General features: G+C 39.5%; 1 pseudogene; it reads right to left on the reverse strand.

Moving 5' to 3' along the window:
• Window positions 1-16,198: 16,198 nt before the first annotated feature.
• LOC131146405 (thaumatin-like protein 1) lies at window positions 16,199-17,278 on the reverse strand (annotated as a pseudogene).
• Window positions 17,279-17,611: the final 333 nt, after the last annotated feature.

Below are 17,611 nucleotides of genomic sequence, written 5' to 3' on the forward strand. Positions count from 1 at the left end.
TTCGCTTATGATTTCTTTGTGATTTCTTTGTGATGATGGAAAATTAGTGAACGTGACATTGTATATATAGGGGTGATAACAAATGCAGGTACATATTTATTTATTTATTTTTGAAATTTTGTTACCATTAATATTATATTGACTCTTATGATGACTCACATACAACGAATTTTCATAATAATAATCTACCACAATACTTAATAAAATACCATAATAGTAAACTACCTTTCTACATAATAATGATACCCTAATAATAAACTATCATAATAAATAATAATAATGCATTAATAATAATCTACCATATTAGTAAGGAAAAACCTACGTAATGATAAGCCAAAATCCTAAATATTATACATACAACTTGAATATTGTGCACTTAATAATATACGACAACAAAAATTATTACATTTAAATATTAAACAATGGAAATCTTACCTCTGCAATAAAAAGAAAAATCCTACAATAATGAGAAGAAACTAATTAATATTTATAAATATGGACATTAATTATTAAAAATCCTAAAACAATAAATATAAGTCAATGTTAATAGCAAACAAAATTTAAACTTTAAAACAAAAACGTGTGTGTATGTGAATATACCTGCATGTGTGTGTGCATGGAACTTACCACAGGGTGCTGCCGGAACCGTTGTCGTTGGAGATGATGATGTTGGGGGATAAACCTGGAGCAACAATCACACATGAAGAAAAATTGAAGCATATCCACAATGGAACACCGGATTTACGTGGTTCGGTCCAAACTGACCTACGTCCACGGGAGCACACACCACTCAACTATAAACTGGAGAATAAATACAATGAGGAGGAGCCACACTGCTCAACTCTACTCTCTATCACACCTCTGCTCTCTACACACAGCACACAACTCTCTCAGCAACACACCTCACTCCATCTCACAACTCACTGCTACACACAGCTACACTGCTGCACAAATGCACTACACTAGCACTACTCAACACAATGCATCACAGCTCTCTCATATATATATATATATATATATATATATATATATATATACACACACACAAAGGGGAGCTAAATTCAAAGGTGGTGGCTGCAGATTTCAACAAAATCTGTAGAGTAGGTGGCGGGCTGCTGGCTGCTGGTCTTCATTTCAACATAGGCTGCATGGGGAGGTGCTGCTGCCGACGGTTCCACACCAGAATTCCTAACAATCTCCCACTTGGAGACGGAGGCAGCATCTCAACCAGTGTATAGACGAATGATGTGCTTATGTCCGTCTTCAAGCATGAAGACCAATTGAAGTTGAGCACAACTTCAGTTTCTCTCTAGTCACCACCTTCCTATCTGTTAGATTTCTGTGGACTAATCTGATGGTTGTCATCTTCACAACTGGTGTAAAAATGTCGGTGTAGTCAATCCTTTTCTTCTGCTCAAAGCCTTTGACTACCAACTGAGACTTGTACCTTTTGGAGGCGTCATGTTCCTCTTCAATTCTGTACACCCACTTGTTGTGAAGGCCTTTGGGCAACTTCCACGTTCTGTTGGAGGTAAGGGACTTCATCTCGTCCTTCATTGCAAGCTCCCACTTGCTCGCATCTCCTGCCTGACATGCTTCATCACAACATTCAGGCTCTCCTCCATCTGTAGAAAGTAAGCAATCTTTATACCTTCCGTCTGGTATATGAGGCCGAGTAGATCTCCTAAGCTCTGGTGCTAGAGTAGGAGATGGTGGTGTGACGATCTGCTCCACTGGTTCCTCCGCCTGAGGATTCTCGGCATTCTGCTGTTGTGTCCCGACACACTTCTTTGGGGCACGGGTGTTTATCTGGAAACTGACCCTCTTCTGTTTCCTAACTATGCAATCCTCACACATGTCAATCTGCACTGATTGTAGACCACTCAATTTTTCCTTTAAGTGCATCACCCTGAGTTCCTTTTTGCTCATGTGACCAAGTCGTTGGTGCCAAATGTTGCTATTGTCATTTCCCACAGCAACTGAAATAGACATGGAGGCATTGGAGGTTAGAAAAAGTGTTCCGCTTTTCTTACCTCGTGCAATCAAAAGCACACCCTTTGAAACTTTCCATTCATCGCCAATGAATTTCGTTGTATATCCCTCATCTGCCAACTGACCAACTGAGATCAAATTCTTCTCAGGTCTGGAATATATCTGACATTCTTTAGCTTCCATACTGACCCGTTCATTTTGATCTTCACAACTCCGTTGCCGATTACGTCGCAAGGTTGATCATTGCTAAGGTACACCTTACCGAAATCACCTGGTGTGTACTCTTCTAGGCAATTTTTGCAGCATGTGGCATGATATGAGGCTCCGGAGTCTAAGACCCAAGACTCCTGTTTGCTCTCCAAAGAGCAGATCAACATTTTATCATTCTCGGAAGCAATATTTGCTTCTGTCTTCGGCTCAGATTCCTTTCTCGAACCTTTACACTGGTTTTTAAAATGTCTGGTTTTTCCATAGTTCCAGCACTCAACATTCTTTGTGCCCTGGGAACCTCTGGGACCTCTGGATTTGGACCTCCTGGTCCTGGATCTGCCACGATTGTTAGATCATCCATGCCCGCTTCCCTTTCCTCGGCTTTCCACATTCAAAGCTGAACTTGAAGTGAAGTCATTGTTCGACTGCATTCTAATCTCCTCTGTCAAAATCATGCTGATAACCTCGTTGTATTTTAGCTTCGCTTTTCCTGCAGAGCTACTGATCGCAGTGACAATACCTTTCCAACTCTCAGGCAACTAATTGAGAATTAGTAGGGCACGGATCTCACTGTCAAATGTAATCCCGACCGAGGCGAGTTGATCCGACAACTCGTTGAAATTATTTAAGTCCCTGTTGAAACTCTCACCTGCAGACATGCTCTTTGTAAACAATCTTTTCATGAGATGTACCTTGTTCGCGGCTGATGGCTGCTCGTACATGTTAGATAGCGCATATATAAGGGCATTGGTGGTTGTCAAGTGCTTGATGTTGAAGGCAACAAACTTTGCCAACGTCATCCTCACGGCTCCGAGGGCTTTTTGATCAAGCAACTCCCACTCGCTCTCCTTCATGGAATCTGGCTTCTCCATTAGTGGTAAGTGCAACTCCTTACCAAACAAGAAGTCCTCGATCTACATTTTCCAGAAACCGAAGTTCGTGCCGTCAAACATTTCGATGTGAGAGCTCTTTTGGTTTGACATCTTGATTCTCCAATCTAGAGATGGATTTAGCTCAATCGGACAGCACGGTTGGATCTGAAATGGCCAAAAACCTTAGAAATGGCTTAAGTCGCTCGAAAAACAGACTCGAAATTGCTTCGAAAAGCCAAGTCAAACTTTCGGTCAAATTTGGTCAACTCTGGTTAACTTAACGGAATATTCCTCTCACGGAGGGAATATTCCCTGACGGCGTTGGTGACGTGGCATGTGGGGGCCCACTGCTGACGTGGCACGTGGAATTGTGGGGCATACCGTGGGGTCCGCCGTTGATGTGGCATGGGACCCCAGGCTGACGTGGCGGCTGACTCGGTTGCTGACCTGTCGCTGACGCCGCTGCTGACTAGGCGCTTACTCGGAGCCACGTGGCGCTGACTGGCCGGCTGACACAGCACTGGCGTGGCGAGCTCATGTGGCGGGATCTGGTTGACGGGGCGTTGACGTGGACACTGACGTCAGTGTCTTCAACCTCTGAAACTCTTGCCGGACTTTCTCCGATGCATGGGCGCGCGTGAGGACCTCTCCCGCCTTGTTGCCAGCGCGTGAAGGGGCGTGGAAGGGCGGTATTTTTTCCCGTTGCGCGTTTGAGCACGTGCGGCTTCATCTGAGCTCTGTTTGAGCTCCAGTTACCTTCGTAGGCTTCATCTTGGTGTAAGGAGTTTGATGGCAGCCTCAAAATCAAATTTTGAGCTACTGGATAGAGGCTCAAAATTCGAAATTTTTTCTCGATCTGGCGATTTTACTCCAACCAAGGCTCTGATACCAATTGTTGGGGGATAAACCTGGAGCAACAATCACACACGAAGAAAAATTCAAGCATATCCATAATGGAACACCAGATTTACGTGGTTCGGTCCAAACTGACCTATGTCCTCGGGAGCACACACCACTGCACTATAAACTGGAGAATAAATACAATGAGGAGGAGCCACACTGCTCAACTCTACTCTCTCTCTCTCTCTCTCTCTCTATCACACCTCAACTCTCTGCTCTCTACACACAGCACACAACTCTCTCTGCAACACACCTCACTCCATCTCACAACTCACTGCTACACACAGCTACACTGCTGCACAAATGCACTAGACTAGCACTACTCAGCACAATGCATCACAGCTCTCTCTCGCATATATAGACACACACACACACACACACACACAAGGGGGAGCTAAATTCAAAGGTGGTGGCTTTAGATTTCAACAAAATCTGCAGAGTAGGTGGAGGGCTGCTGGCTGCTGGTCTTCATTTCAACATAGGCTACATGGGGAGGTGCTGCTGCCGACGGTTCCACACCAGAATTCCTAACAAATGACTGGTGCTGGATTGCAAGCAGTGTGACGACGGTGATGTTTGCCAATGAGAGAGCTTCGAGAAGATGGTGACGGCGAGGCGGGTTGCTGCATTTTGGCAGAAGGTGCAGACGAGAAACTTGCCAAAGCAAGGAAGGTGGCCAAAGATGGTAAGCACGTGAGCTTCTCATCGGGGAGTTGCTGGGGCTAGGCATGGGGTGGTGTGGTGGCGTGGAGAGGTGTTCACGGCTCCTGGGGGTTGCTAGGCATGTGTTGGCTATGGCTGGAGCAGGCGGTGACGGGAGTTGTGGTGAGCAGGGAGTGGTCATGAGATAGGAGTGGGGAAGATGGTCGTGGCTGCTGGTGTGATGGTGGTGGTCGGAGTGGAGAGGTTGGTGGTGGCTGGGCTTTCTCCTCTGCGGCAGTGTGAAGGTGATTGTGGCTACTGGTGTGATAGTGGTGGCCGGAGTGGAGACGTTGGTGGTGGTTGGGCTTCCTCCTTTGCAGTAGTGTGAAGGTGGCTGTGGCTGCTGGTGTGATGGCCATGGGAGAGGAGAGGAAGAGTTTGGAGGCTCACGGTTTCTCACGGCTGTATGTGGAAGAATGAGTGTTGGCCGTGAGGGAGAGACAGTGAGGGTTGGGGAGAGAGGCAGAAAGTGAGAGGGAGAGAGAGTAAGGGAGAATTAGGTTTTTTTTTTTAGTGGTCGTTCACCTCTTAGCCGTGAATGGGAGATGCCCTGTAGCAAGCCTTTTATAGGCTTCCAACCCTAAATCTTATAATAATAATAATGATAAAAATGATAGTAGTAGTAGTAGAAATAATAATAACCCCTTTGTTATATTTGGCTTGGACAAAAGGAGGCGTCTGCAACCAAGATAGACCAGGTGATAGAACTCCCAGATAGAGGGGAGCGGATACCCTGAGCAGACAGGGTGAGTGTTTTGAGCTAGAGATGGAAGATTCCCCTAGAGTATTTTGTGTGCTTTTTTTTTTTAAGAATGTGTAGACATGTATTTATGGATGAATTGGTACTCTGGTATGTGTATTCACTGTGGTGTGAATATGATAATGACTGTATACCCGGTACCCTCTTCAGGTCGGGTTATGTATTATGGTATCAGAGGTTGACGTGGCTGATATGTGATTACATGTATTATATGTATGAAAAAGAACTTGGCAGACCTAGGTTGGGGCCCTACATTGATTCCCAGTAATTCAGGATTGAGTGACAAGCTTCTTTTGGAGCCTTTTTGTGAAAGCTTTGGCCACTAAGTGAATCAAGTATATAATAGTTCAATTAGTTTTGATAAAGGTCTTTTCTTAGTTCCTACTCAGACTATTTTGGCTATCTCATCTAAGCAATCTTTTAATGGTCAAAATTGATGTCAAAAAGTTGCTATTGATGAGTGTAATTTTTGCTAGTAGAAGCGTCATGGGAAAGTTCAAAGTCTATTATTATTATTAAGTAAGGGACAACAACATACTTCAAAGCCTAGGCATTATCACACTACAACCACTACATCATCAGAAGAGTTGTCTCCCACCGCACCTACACTATCTACTATTGAAGAGCAGTTGTAGAAGCTTCTTTTTACATCAAAACCTAATGTCATATATGTTTTTCCCTCTATACGTTTGTCCTCCTCATCTACTTTAGGTATATCTTCGTCCACTTGGGTATTTGATTCAGGTGCTACTCATCACATGTCAAATAACATCTCTCTATTTACATCAATATCTTCTACCTTGACACCTTCGTCTATTTTGGCAGCCAATGGAACCCCAATGCCATTGGTGGGTAGTGGTTCTATCATTTCATATTGTTTGTGTCTTTTGATGTTTATTGTATTCCTCAACTTTCATTGAATTTGATTTCTATTAGTCAACTATGTGATTTTGGAATCTGTGTTTTTTTTACTCCAACCTCATGTTTTGTGCAAGATTCATATTCCAAGAAGCTGATTGGGATAGGTCGTAGGAAGGGGGAATTGTATGCATTAGAAGAGCTTTATGTAAAAGGATTTGCTGGTTCTAGTGTTGGTTTGTCTTCATTTCGTTTGAATTCAATTTCTTGTAATTTTTATTTATAACATTCACACCTTGGACATGTTTCTAGTTCTTGACCGAGATTTTTGGCTTCCAAAGGTGTATTAGGAAATTTATCTTCTCATGACCATTTTGGTTGTAAGCTTGCAAAATTCTCTGCTTTGCTCTTAATAAAAGTACGTCAGTGTCTTTTGCACCATTTGATCTAATTTGTTCTAATGTTTGGGGACCAGATCCTACTACCTCAAAGGGAGGATCTCGATATTATGTTTCTTTCATTGATGATTGTACTCATTTTTCTTAGATATATCTTAGGAAGAAACGTTTTGATTGCATTAGCATCTATAAAATGTTACGTACTTTGGTTCAAACACAACATTCAACTATCATTAAGTGTTTCAGGTGTGATTTTGGGGTGGGGGTAAATATAAATCTATTGAGTTTTCCACCCTACTCACCTTTTATGACACCATACATCAATCATCATGCACAAACACTCCTGAGAAAAATGACGTGGCTGAAAGAAAACATAGGCACATCATTGAGATAACTCGATCCCTTCTTCTTTATGGTAATGTTCCCAAATTTTTCTAGGAAGAAGTAATTCTTACTGCCATATATTTGATTAACAGAATTCATACTACTCTTAATTTGGGAGTCTCTCCTTGTGAGAAATTGTACGACAAGGCTCTAAAGTATTTTCATTTGAGAGTATTTGGTTGCACATGCTTTGTCCTTCGTTCTCATACTGAGCGTTCTAAGTTGTCTGCATAATCCTCTATGCATGTGTTTCTTGGTTATGGTGATGGACAAAAAGGATATCGATCATTGTAATAATTCGGAAACACAAAAACTTTTTGTTTCTCGTTATGTCGTCTTTCTTGAACACATTCATTTCTTCTATCTTTCAACAAGTTCTAGTATCTTAAATGAGTCTGACCTTGTAAATATTGATCTATTTAATTGTGAAATTAATTCAGAGTCTTCCTATATTGTTCCCATTTCTTCTACTCGTCCTTCTTTTTCTTCTGCAGGTACAAATCGCTCATTCTCCTTGGAAGACTCCCTTTTATCTTCCGAACATGTGGACCTTGCATCTTCTCGTTATCCAATGCGACTTCTTAAGCCCCCTTCTCATCTTGATTAATATGTTCTTATGTCTCATTCTTGTTATTCTTCTAGTTTTGCTCCTTCTTTAGTTTCTCTTCATTCCTATTGTGAGTCTGATTCCTATAAGGAGGCAGCTCTTGACCCTATTTGGCAACATGCTATGAATGAAGAATTTATTGCTTTGTATAAGACCAGCATATGGGAGTTGGTATCTCTTCCTCCTACTGGTAAAACGATAGTGGGGTGTCGCTAGGTCTATAAGATCAAAACTAAGTCTGATGGTTCTGTTGAAAGATATAAGCCTCGTTTGGTTGCAAAAGAGTTTACTCAAATAGTTGGTTTTGATTATGAGGAGACATTTGCACCAGTTGCTAAAATGACATCATACGTACGTTGATTGTAGTAGCATCTATTAACCAGTGGAGACTCTCACAGTTAGATGTAAAGAATGTCTTCCTAAATGAAGATCTCAAAGAGGAAGTTTATATGTCTCCACCCCTTGGTGGTCCTCATCATCTAGAGGAGGTCTGTAGACTTAAAAAAGCTTTGTATGGTCTTAAACAAGCTCCCAGGGCTTGGTTCAAGAAGTTCTCTAAAGTGCTTTGTTCTTTTGGTTTTCGCTCAAGTGATCATGATTCTGCCTTATTTACTCGTTCTACATCTGTTGAGTGTATTGTTCTCCTCCTTATGTAGAAGATATGATTTTAACTAGAGATGATACAAATGGGATTGCAGAGTTGAAATTAGACTGCACCACCACTTCAAAATGAAAATTTGGGACCCATGAGATACATTTTAGGCATTGAGGTAGTCTATTCTCCTAAAGGTTATCTCCTTTCTCAATCTAGCAAATATCATTCAAAAAGTCTGTCTTACTGATACTCGAATTGTAGAAACTCCTCTTGAGCTTAATGTTCATTATACCTCTTCTGATGGGGTTCCATTGGTGGATCCAACTCTATACCGTACTATTGTTGGAAGTTTTTCTTAACTCTCCATCACTCAACCTGATACTACATATGCGGTTCATATTATGAGTCAATTTGTATCCTCTCTCACTACGACCATTGGACTGTTGTTTTTCGTATCTTATGTTATATTAGAGGGACATTGTATCAAAGTATATTACTCCCTTCTATATCTACTTTATAACTTCATGCTTATTGTGATATTGATTGGGTTGGAGATCCTACAAACCACAAGTCTACAACTAGTTTTTGTATTTTTCTTGGTGACTTTCTCATTTCCTAGAAATGCAAGGAGCCATTTTAAAATTCTTGTTCTTCTACTGAGACTGAGTACTATGTCATGGCTTCAACTATTGCTGAAATAGTTTGGTTGCATTGGTTACTTGCTGACATGGGTGTTTTACTTGCTGAACCCACTCCTATATATTGTGACAACACTAGTGCTATTCAGATTGCTCATAACTCTGTCTTTCATTAACACACTAACCATATTGAAATTGATTGTCATCTCACATGTCATCAACTTTGCCTTAGTACCATCTCTCTCCCACTCCCATTCATTTCCTCTACCATGCAGTTGGCTGACTTCTTCATAAAGTCTCACACTATTAGCCGTTTCCAATTTCTACTCGGCAAACTCTCGATGCTTCTCGGTGTGCCATCGTGAGTTTGAGGGGGGATGTTAGATAGTATATATATATAGTTAAGGGGCACATTGGTATTTGTATCATTATTAGGATTAGGTTTATTAGTTCTAATTGTATTCAATTATGTAATTAAGTTGTCCTCTTATGTGGCAACTCTCACTTTGCAATTGAATCTTTTCCTTTCTCTTTTTCTCTCTCTTTTTTGCATTGGATCATGAATTTTTCACAATTAAGCAAATAATATCCAATCCTAATTCTACATTAGAGGATGTTAATTCAAAAAAAAAAAAAAAAGCTCACAATAAGTGCTTTTATCTTATTAAAAAGAAGTTATTTGTTACTTTTCTACAATGTTAGACTTTGAAGAAAAAAAGGAAAAAAAGAATGTAGTTTTGATTATGTTGGGAGGTGTGGGGCATTAAACACTAGAAGGTTACCATTTTTCTAGGATGTAGAGAATTTTGTGCGATTGTTCCATGAACTATATCTATATATTACGTCTTGCACTAGTCATATATATCTATAGTACATTAGCAATCAAACATTTAACTTAAAGGTAACATGCTAAATGGGACAAGTACAATTTTGTATTTCAAGGGTTAGAAGAACTAAAGTGGAAAATGAAATTATTGATTACTCTAATAAGTAAAGATAGTTTGGAATAAAATAATTAAGTATTATGGGAGTATCGTGTCTTCTCCATTAAAATTGTGTCATCTATATTTATTTAGGGTCAATTATTCACGCAACACAATTTCAGTAGAGTGAGCATGATATCTTGGTATTTAAGTGGAGAAGGATAGAGGGGTCGGACCCAATATCTCGGTGCATTAGTTGAGTATGTAAAAGGTATCGAACATCATCGTTTTAATATATATTGATGGGTGGAGGGGACATTCAGCCACTGGTTATGACTGAAATTCAGTGAGAATCAATTACAAAAAACAATTTAATTCAATCTGAAAATAAATATAGAGGATTCAAAAAACAACTCTCTCTCTCTCGCTCACTGGTTATTCACTCTCTCAACACCACATAATACATTGCGCACACACACACACACACACACACATCTATTTGTAGCAGATTCTAAAACAAATTAATCAAGGATTGTGGCTGGTAGGTGAGGTTGGTGACCGCCGATCAACAGAAGCGGCTGGTCGGCAGCCGTCATCAATTATTGCTATCACTATCAAGTTTACTCTTCAACATCCCCCCTTAAACTTGACTCTCCTATCTTTGTCATTCCGATCATTGTCTTTAGTCTCACAAAAATATCATGCATGAGTGGCTTTGTGAAAATGTTAGCAATCTGATCATGTGTTCTACAAGATATCAATTCCACTTCTTTCTTCCTGTAACCCTTGGCGACATGTCTTGCTTTGTATCTCTAGACTTATCTTTGAGTGTTCTTCTTTGTTTTGTAAACTCATTTTACACCAATAATTTTGCGGCCCTTCAAGAGATTCATTGGCTCCCAAGTCTTATTCTTCTCGATGGATTGAATCTTCTCATCCATCGTTTTTCTCCATTTTTTTTTCTTCGTTAGCATTCTCAAAGCTAATCGGGTCGCTAGTCAGCAATAGACAGTTTAGAGCAACATACTCTTCCATTGTTTTTGTATTTTCATATAGATCATCTAGGTTACGGGCACCTCTAGACCTCATGTCTGAGATTTCATGCTCAATTGGGGATGAAGCTCCATTCCTCTGTGGTGAATGGTAACTATGTGGAGGTGTATGCACTTCGGGAACTTGTGACTCGATAGCCACTTCTCTTGTTTGTGTGGGTTCTTCTTCTTCAAGTGTTAATTCTGCATCTTTGGAAGTTTCAGCTTGGTCCCACCTCCAGGATTCATTTTCTTCAAAAATAACATCCCTGCTATGAATGGCTTTCATGTTGATGGGATTGTAGAGTCGATATCCTATGGTGCTATCGCCGTATCCAACAAGGATACACTTCTCTCCTTTATCTTCCAACTTTGTCCTTCTTGCTTCTGGGATCTTGGCGTAGGCTATGGAGCTAAACACCCTAAGATGACTCACACTGGGCTTGTGAGTACTCCAGGATTCATGTGGTGTCTTTGTATCAAGACTTTTCGTAGGACACCGATTGAGTAGATAGACTGCACATGACACTGCTTCTACCCAAAAACCCTTGGGCACATTCTTATCCTTTAACATGCTTCTGGCTATATTAAGGATTGTGCGGTTCTTCCTTTCAGCTACACCATTCAACTGGGGAGTGTAAGTCGGTGTGAACTGTTTTTGAATCCCTTGTTGCCTAAAGAATTCCAGGAAAGCTTCATCCTCGTACTCTCCTCCTTAGTCTGATCGGAGTGACTTGATGTGATAGCCACTTTGTTTCTCCACAAGAGTTTTAATCTCTTTGAACTTTTCGAACACCTCTGACTTCCTTTTCAAGAAGTAGACCCAAGTCTTCCTGCTGTAGCCATCGATGAAGGTGAGGAAGTATCGATTCTGTCCATTTGAAAATGGTCTCAATGGACCACACACGTCTGTGTGTATTGGCTGGAGCAGCATGGTAGATCTCCAGTTAGCTTACTTTCCAAAACTGTTTCTATGTTTCTTGCTCAGAACGCAGCTTTCACATATCACATTTGGGGTGGTGGAAGTTGGGTAAGCCTTTCACCATCTTCTTGCTTCCCAACTATTTCAAACTTTCAAAATTCAGATTTTCATACCGTAGATGTCATAGCCAGTCTTTGTCTTTGATGATAGCGCTCAAACACTTTGGTGTATCATTTTGAATGGCGAGTGGAAACATTCGATTCTTTGCCATTTGTACTCGATTAACCAACTTTTCTCGAGCGTCTGTTATCACCATCTGCTTATCATTATGACTAATTTGGTAGCCTTTCTCTGACAAGCTGTCCGAGACTCAAGATGTTAGTCTTCATGTCTAGCACGTAATAGACGTTGGAGATGTAAGCATGATCTCCGGACTTCTATTTGATCAAAACATCTCCTTTCCCTCGGACTAGGATTTTAAAGTTATCACCAAAAAAGATCTCCCCCTAAACTTTCTCAACAAGTTCAAAGAATAGGTTCTTTCTACCAATCATATGGTTGCTGGCTCCATAATCAAGGTACCAAACACTTTGGTCCTGAAGAGTTGAATTGTGTGCCATCAGCATCAACGACTCTCCATCTGCATGTTCAGTTTCGGCAAGGTTAGCCTCTCGCTAACCATTTCTTATTGTCGCCCCCAACACTCATTACTATAGTGTTTGTACTTATGACTATTGTAGCATTGAATGTTTCTTTTGTCTACATTCGAGCAATTATTGTATCCCCCTCTTCTTCCTTATCCTCTGCATTGTGGAACATAATTTTGTTGATTAAGTCCTCCTCTAATGGGACCTCTTTCGCCTCTACCACCTTCTTTGGATTCAAAATTTCCAGAATTTCTTCCACGAGATCCTCTGTATCGTCCTCTTCCTTGCTGAACATCCCTCCTTTGTCCTATCTATCTATAGTGAGAGACAACTTCGTTTGGAGGGCTTGTTCCAGTGCTTTATCATCACTCCTTCTGTTGACTTTCTACTCATGGGCTTGGAGTGAGCCCACAAGTTCTTATACAGACATGGTTTTCAAATCTTTTGTTTCTTCCATGGTCACAACTATATAATCAAATTTTGGATCCAAAGATCGCAAAATTTTCTCACAAATTCTCTCGTCGTTGAGAGTCTCTCCATTTCTTCTTAATTGATTTGATACTACCATAACTCGTGTATAGTAGTCAGCAATAGATTTAGTAGATTTCATTTTTAAAGATTCGAAATCATCTCGTAATGTTTGAAGATGAATCTTCTTTACTTTGTCTGCACCTTTGTGTGTTCGCTGGAGAGAGTCCCAAACTTCTTTGGATGTCTTGGAGGAGGCGATGATTTCAAACGTGGCCTTATCAAGGCCTTGGTAGATTATGGACTTCGCCTTACAATTCTTCTTTCGATCGGCTCATAAGGTCGTTCTTTGAGCATCATACATAGCTGCTTCGGCTTCTTTTGATGGACTTTCTCCGTACCCATCTTCAATGATATCCATGACATCCTGAGCACCTTGAAGGGCTCTCATTTGAATAGACCAGTTGTCATAATTCTCCCAGGTCAACTTTGGAATGACTGCTTGGGTAACACCGTTCGCCATTGAATTTAATATATATAAAAACAGAGAGATGGGGATTTATTTTGGCAAATCTGATGCTACTAATGTGTTCAGAAGGTCGAAAAACCTTAGGAACCGATTTTGGGTTGCAAAGAACCAGTCTAAAAATCATTGACCTGACTACAGAAAGTTCTAGATGGTTTTTACTGGGTCAGTTTAACTTAACGGCCGTTTAACGGCGTTAGTACTAACCGTTAAGGCCACACGGCGACATCTGCGTATGCCGCGTGACAGCGACTCGAGGCGGGTCAGCTAGCCGGGTCGGGTCGTGTTCGGGTCATTGGTTTGGGTTGTGCATGCGGGTTTGAAAAACTTGGTTACTGGGCCGGGTAGCTGGACACGGGTTGGAGAAGCAGGTTTCTAGGTCAGATCACGTCAATCGAGCTCAGAATCCTCGTCGGCGCGTGCGGCGTGTGGGGAGAACACTGAGTTCGTTGGAGGCACGTGTGAGCACGTGTAGGGTCTTCTAGACTCCATTGGAGACGCAGTTTTCACCGTTGGGATCGTCTCGACATGAATTTCAAAATGGTATGCTCAATTTTGGATTTTGAACAACTTCAAATCTGGGAGAAATTTTGAATTTGGCAGATTTCGATGTACCTGGACACTTTGATACCACTGATGGGTGGAGGAGATACTCTGTCTCTAGTTACAACTAAAACTCAGTGAGAATCAATTACAAAAAACAATTTAATTCAGTCTGAAAAAAAATACAGAGGATTCAAAAAACAACTCTCTCTCTCGCTCACTGGTTATTCACTTTCTTAACACCACATACTACATTGCACACACACATCTATTTATAGTAGATTCTTAAACAAAATAATCAAGGATTGCGGCTGGTAGGTGAGGTTGGTGACCGCCGATCAACAGAAGCGGCTGGTTAGCAGCCGTCGTCAAATATTGTTGCCACTGTCAAGTTTTCTCTTCAACATATATATAAAAACTAGTTATAGATAAATTTTAAAAGTGGTAATATTAATAGTTGGTTGTATTTGAATCTTGTGAAACATGTACTTTTTGACAACTCACATTTTTTTGTTATCAAGTGAATTTTAAAATAAATTTTCACATATTTCGTTGTTAGGAAATTGTGGCAATTAGAGACGCACAAACAAAAAAATGAAATTAATATCATAACAACCTATAACTAAGTGCAAGCAATTTTAATTTATAAGTTTGGTTATTATTATAAGTTATTAATTTGACTTAAAATGAATGACTTACATTAAAATTATGAAAATTTTAATTTTTTGATTTTATTTTTAAATAATAATTTTATCCATGTACTTTAATTACAAAATTTTATTAAGGAATAATTTTAGTAATATAAGAAAAATAAAATTATTATCAAATTATACTTGCAGTTATCAAAACAATAACTTTAAATATAATATATTTTTTATTTAAATAATAATATAAACAAATAAATGAACTTATATAAACATAAAATCATATATTTAATGCATTAAATTTTATAGATAAATATTCTTATAAAAATATTTATCATGTAGATTTTTGTATTCATTATTATATTTGCTTTAAAAGGTGTATGCATCATTAAAATCTGACAATCAATCTTAAGGTAATACAATTACTTGATCTTCAATTACTAAAAAAATTATATAAAATGTATACTTATTGTGAAACTTTATTGAATGAGCTAAAATGAAACTCAATTTAAAACACAAAAAACTTAAATTTCTCATTCAAAGCCAAATTGAAAAATGGTTAACTAGTTCTTTTGTTTAGTTTGAATTGATTTTACAGTTTGATTTGTTTTTTTCTATTTTTCTAGCCCAACCCTAGATGAAATGCATACCAAAATATTATTTTAAGTAGTAATTTTACATTTAATATGCAATTGCGCTTTGAATGTGATAATTTAATACATATAGGTATCATATGACCACGAATTTATTGGGACAAACCAACCAAATGGTGATGCAATACATATTTAATTAATTGATACCCAATATTTTCTCATATATGAGATGTCCCAATTTGAAGAAATATCAAATATTAATTAATTAGCAGAGATCTTAGTTTACAAAAATATGAAAGTTTTTGGAAATTTTTCATGAAAATGCATGCGCTCAATTTCAAGAAGAGTTATAAACTTTTCCCCATTTTCCATGCAAGCTTGCTCATGATAAAATAAATTTTTTAAAAAAAATTAGAAGTAGAGATGCAAAAACTGCTCACGACCGGGGCTAGGAAGCTTGGTTTAATAAGAATTTATCAGGCTAATTTATTATGTAAATGAGTGATTCTAAAGTCAAATTTTATCGCTTGTTTAATAAACGAACTGAATCTGAACATGAATAGGCTATTTCAACTTGTGAGTGATTTGATGTAAGATTGATTTGGGCTCATTCAATAAGATTGAATTATAATTATTTAAGGAAGTTGAATAAGATCGACTTGAAGGACAAAATTTTAATGAGCAAAATTGAGTAAAGTAAAACGCTAGTTTCTCAACTCATTTTCAGTCCTAATTATAAGTGACGTATATGTTATAATTAATTAATTTCTTCTTTAACAAATTATGTGATGTCAATTTTTTTGTTTGATCTTTTATTCTAATGAACTAATAGAATTTTCTTTCTTCACGAATCAATAAATGTAAATTAAACATGGTTATGATTTACGAGAGAAAGAGCCACCGAGTGGAGAGGCATGCAAACAGTCCCAAAACTCTTAACTTGCATTATTTTTCACATATATGTAAATCAAACATGAGAGGGAGAGCCAATGCATCTTTACAGATTTAGTTTATTTCATGGGCAGAAAGTCACGAGGTAATTAGGCCCTCCGGTGCACGTAAAAGTGCTTGTTTTATCATCGTAAGCGTAGCTATATGCTTGAGGGCACTGCTCCTTGAATATGTTCGAGTAGTTCGTCGGCAGGTATGTGGCCGGCGTACCAAAGCTGCCGGTGCAGCAGTACTGCGGCTGATTAAGAGCCGCGCACGCGCTCTTGCAAGCAATAACGCCTCCGCTAGCGCCCTTCATGGCCAGCTCCGGCGGGCAGACCGCGTTCACATTCCCCGGGCAGCTGGTGGCTTTGCAGTCGCCGGCGCCGCCTTGCGGAGTGAGCGACACCTGCAGGTTGAAGCCGTCGACGAGGCTCACGTCGTAGACATCTTGTGCGCCGTTCGCCGCCAGGGTGAGTTCCACGAGGGCCGCCGGAGGGTTGCTCCGGCGCCGTTGCACGCCACCTGGCCCGAGACGCAGTCCGCGGTGGCGCAAGCGAACTTGCCGGCGGCATCGGCTGAACAGCCGGTCCGAGCCCATACTCGGCCGGACCACGGCGCCGGCACGTCAAGGGTGGATGATGCTCCGGATGCTAACTCGAACCCGGTGGAGGAGAGCTGAGGGTTGCCGCCGCCGGTGAGAGTCGCCGGCCACACGGTGTAGGGACAATTATTTTGGAAGGTGAATGTAGCCGAGTGGGCTCCTGCGACCAAATAAGAAATTAAGAATGATATTTGCATTTCGATTTTCAATCTGTTAAAAGAAGTTTTCGATTTTGTAAGAAAGCCAATCTTGAATCTAGCAGTAAGATAAGGCTCCGTTTAGATTGAAATTATAAAAAAAAAAATTCATTTGCTAGAAATTAATGGCAATAAAATGATTATGGAATGGCATGCACCAACTAATCAAAGGCACTAAAATTTTTCTTTAATTAGACAATGTGTTTGTTTCCTCTAAAAAAAAAGAGATGAATATGGAGAAAAAACTTACCAGTAAAAAAGAATATTATCCCAAAAAGGAAGAGAGTGGCTTGTATTTCCATTGATGTGTTCTTCACGTCTTTGATCTCTTCGATTTCTTCGCTTATGATTTCTTTGTGAGGATGGAAAATTAATGAACATGTCATTGTATATATAGGGTTGATAATAAATGCAGGTACATATTTATTTATTTATTTTTGTGATTTTGTTACCATTAATATTATGTTGACTCTCATGATGACTCACATACAACGAATTTTTATAATTATAATCTACCACAATACTTAATAAAATACCATAATAGTAAATTACCTTTCTACATAATAATAATACCCTTATAATAAACTACCATAATAAATAATAATAATACATTAATAATAACCTACCATATTAGTAAGGAGAAACTTACGTAATGATAAGCCAAAAC

This window comes from Malania oleifera, chromosome 13 (assembly GCF_029873635.1).
Source record: "Malania oleifera isolate guangnan ecotype guangnan chromosome 13, ASM2987363v1, whole genome shotgun sequence".
Classification (NCBI taxonomy): Eukaryota; Viridiplantae; Streptophyta; class Magnoliopsida; order Santalales; family Ximeniaceae; genus Malania; species Malania oleifera.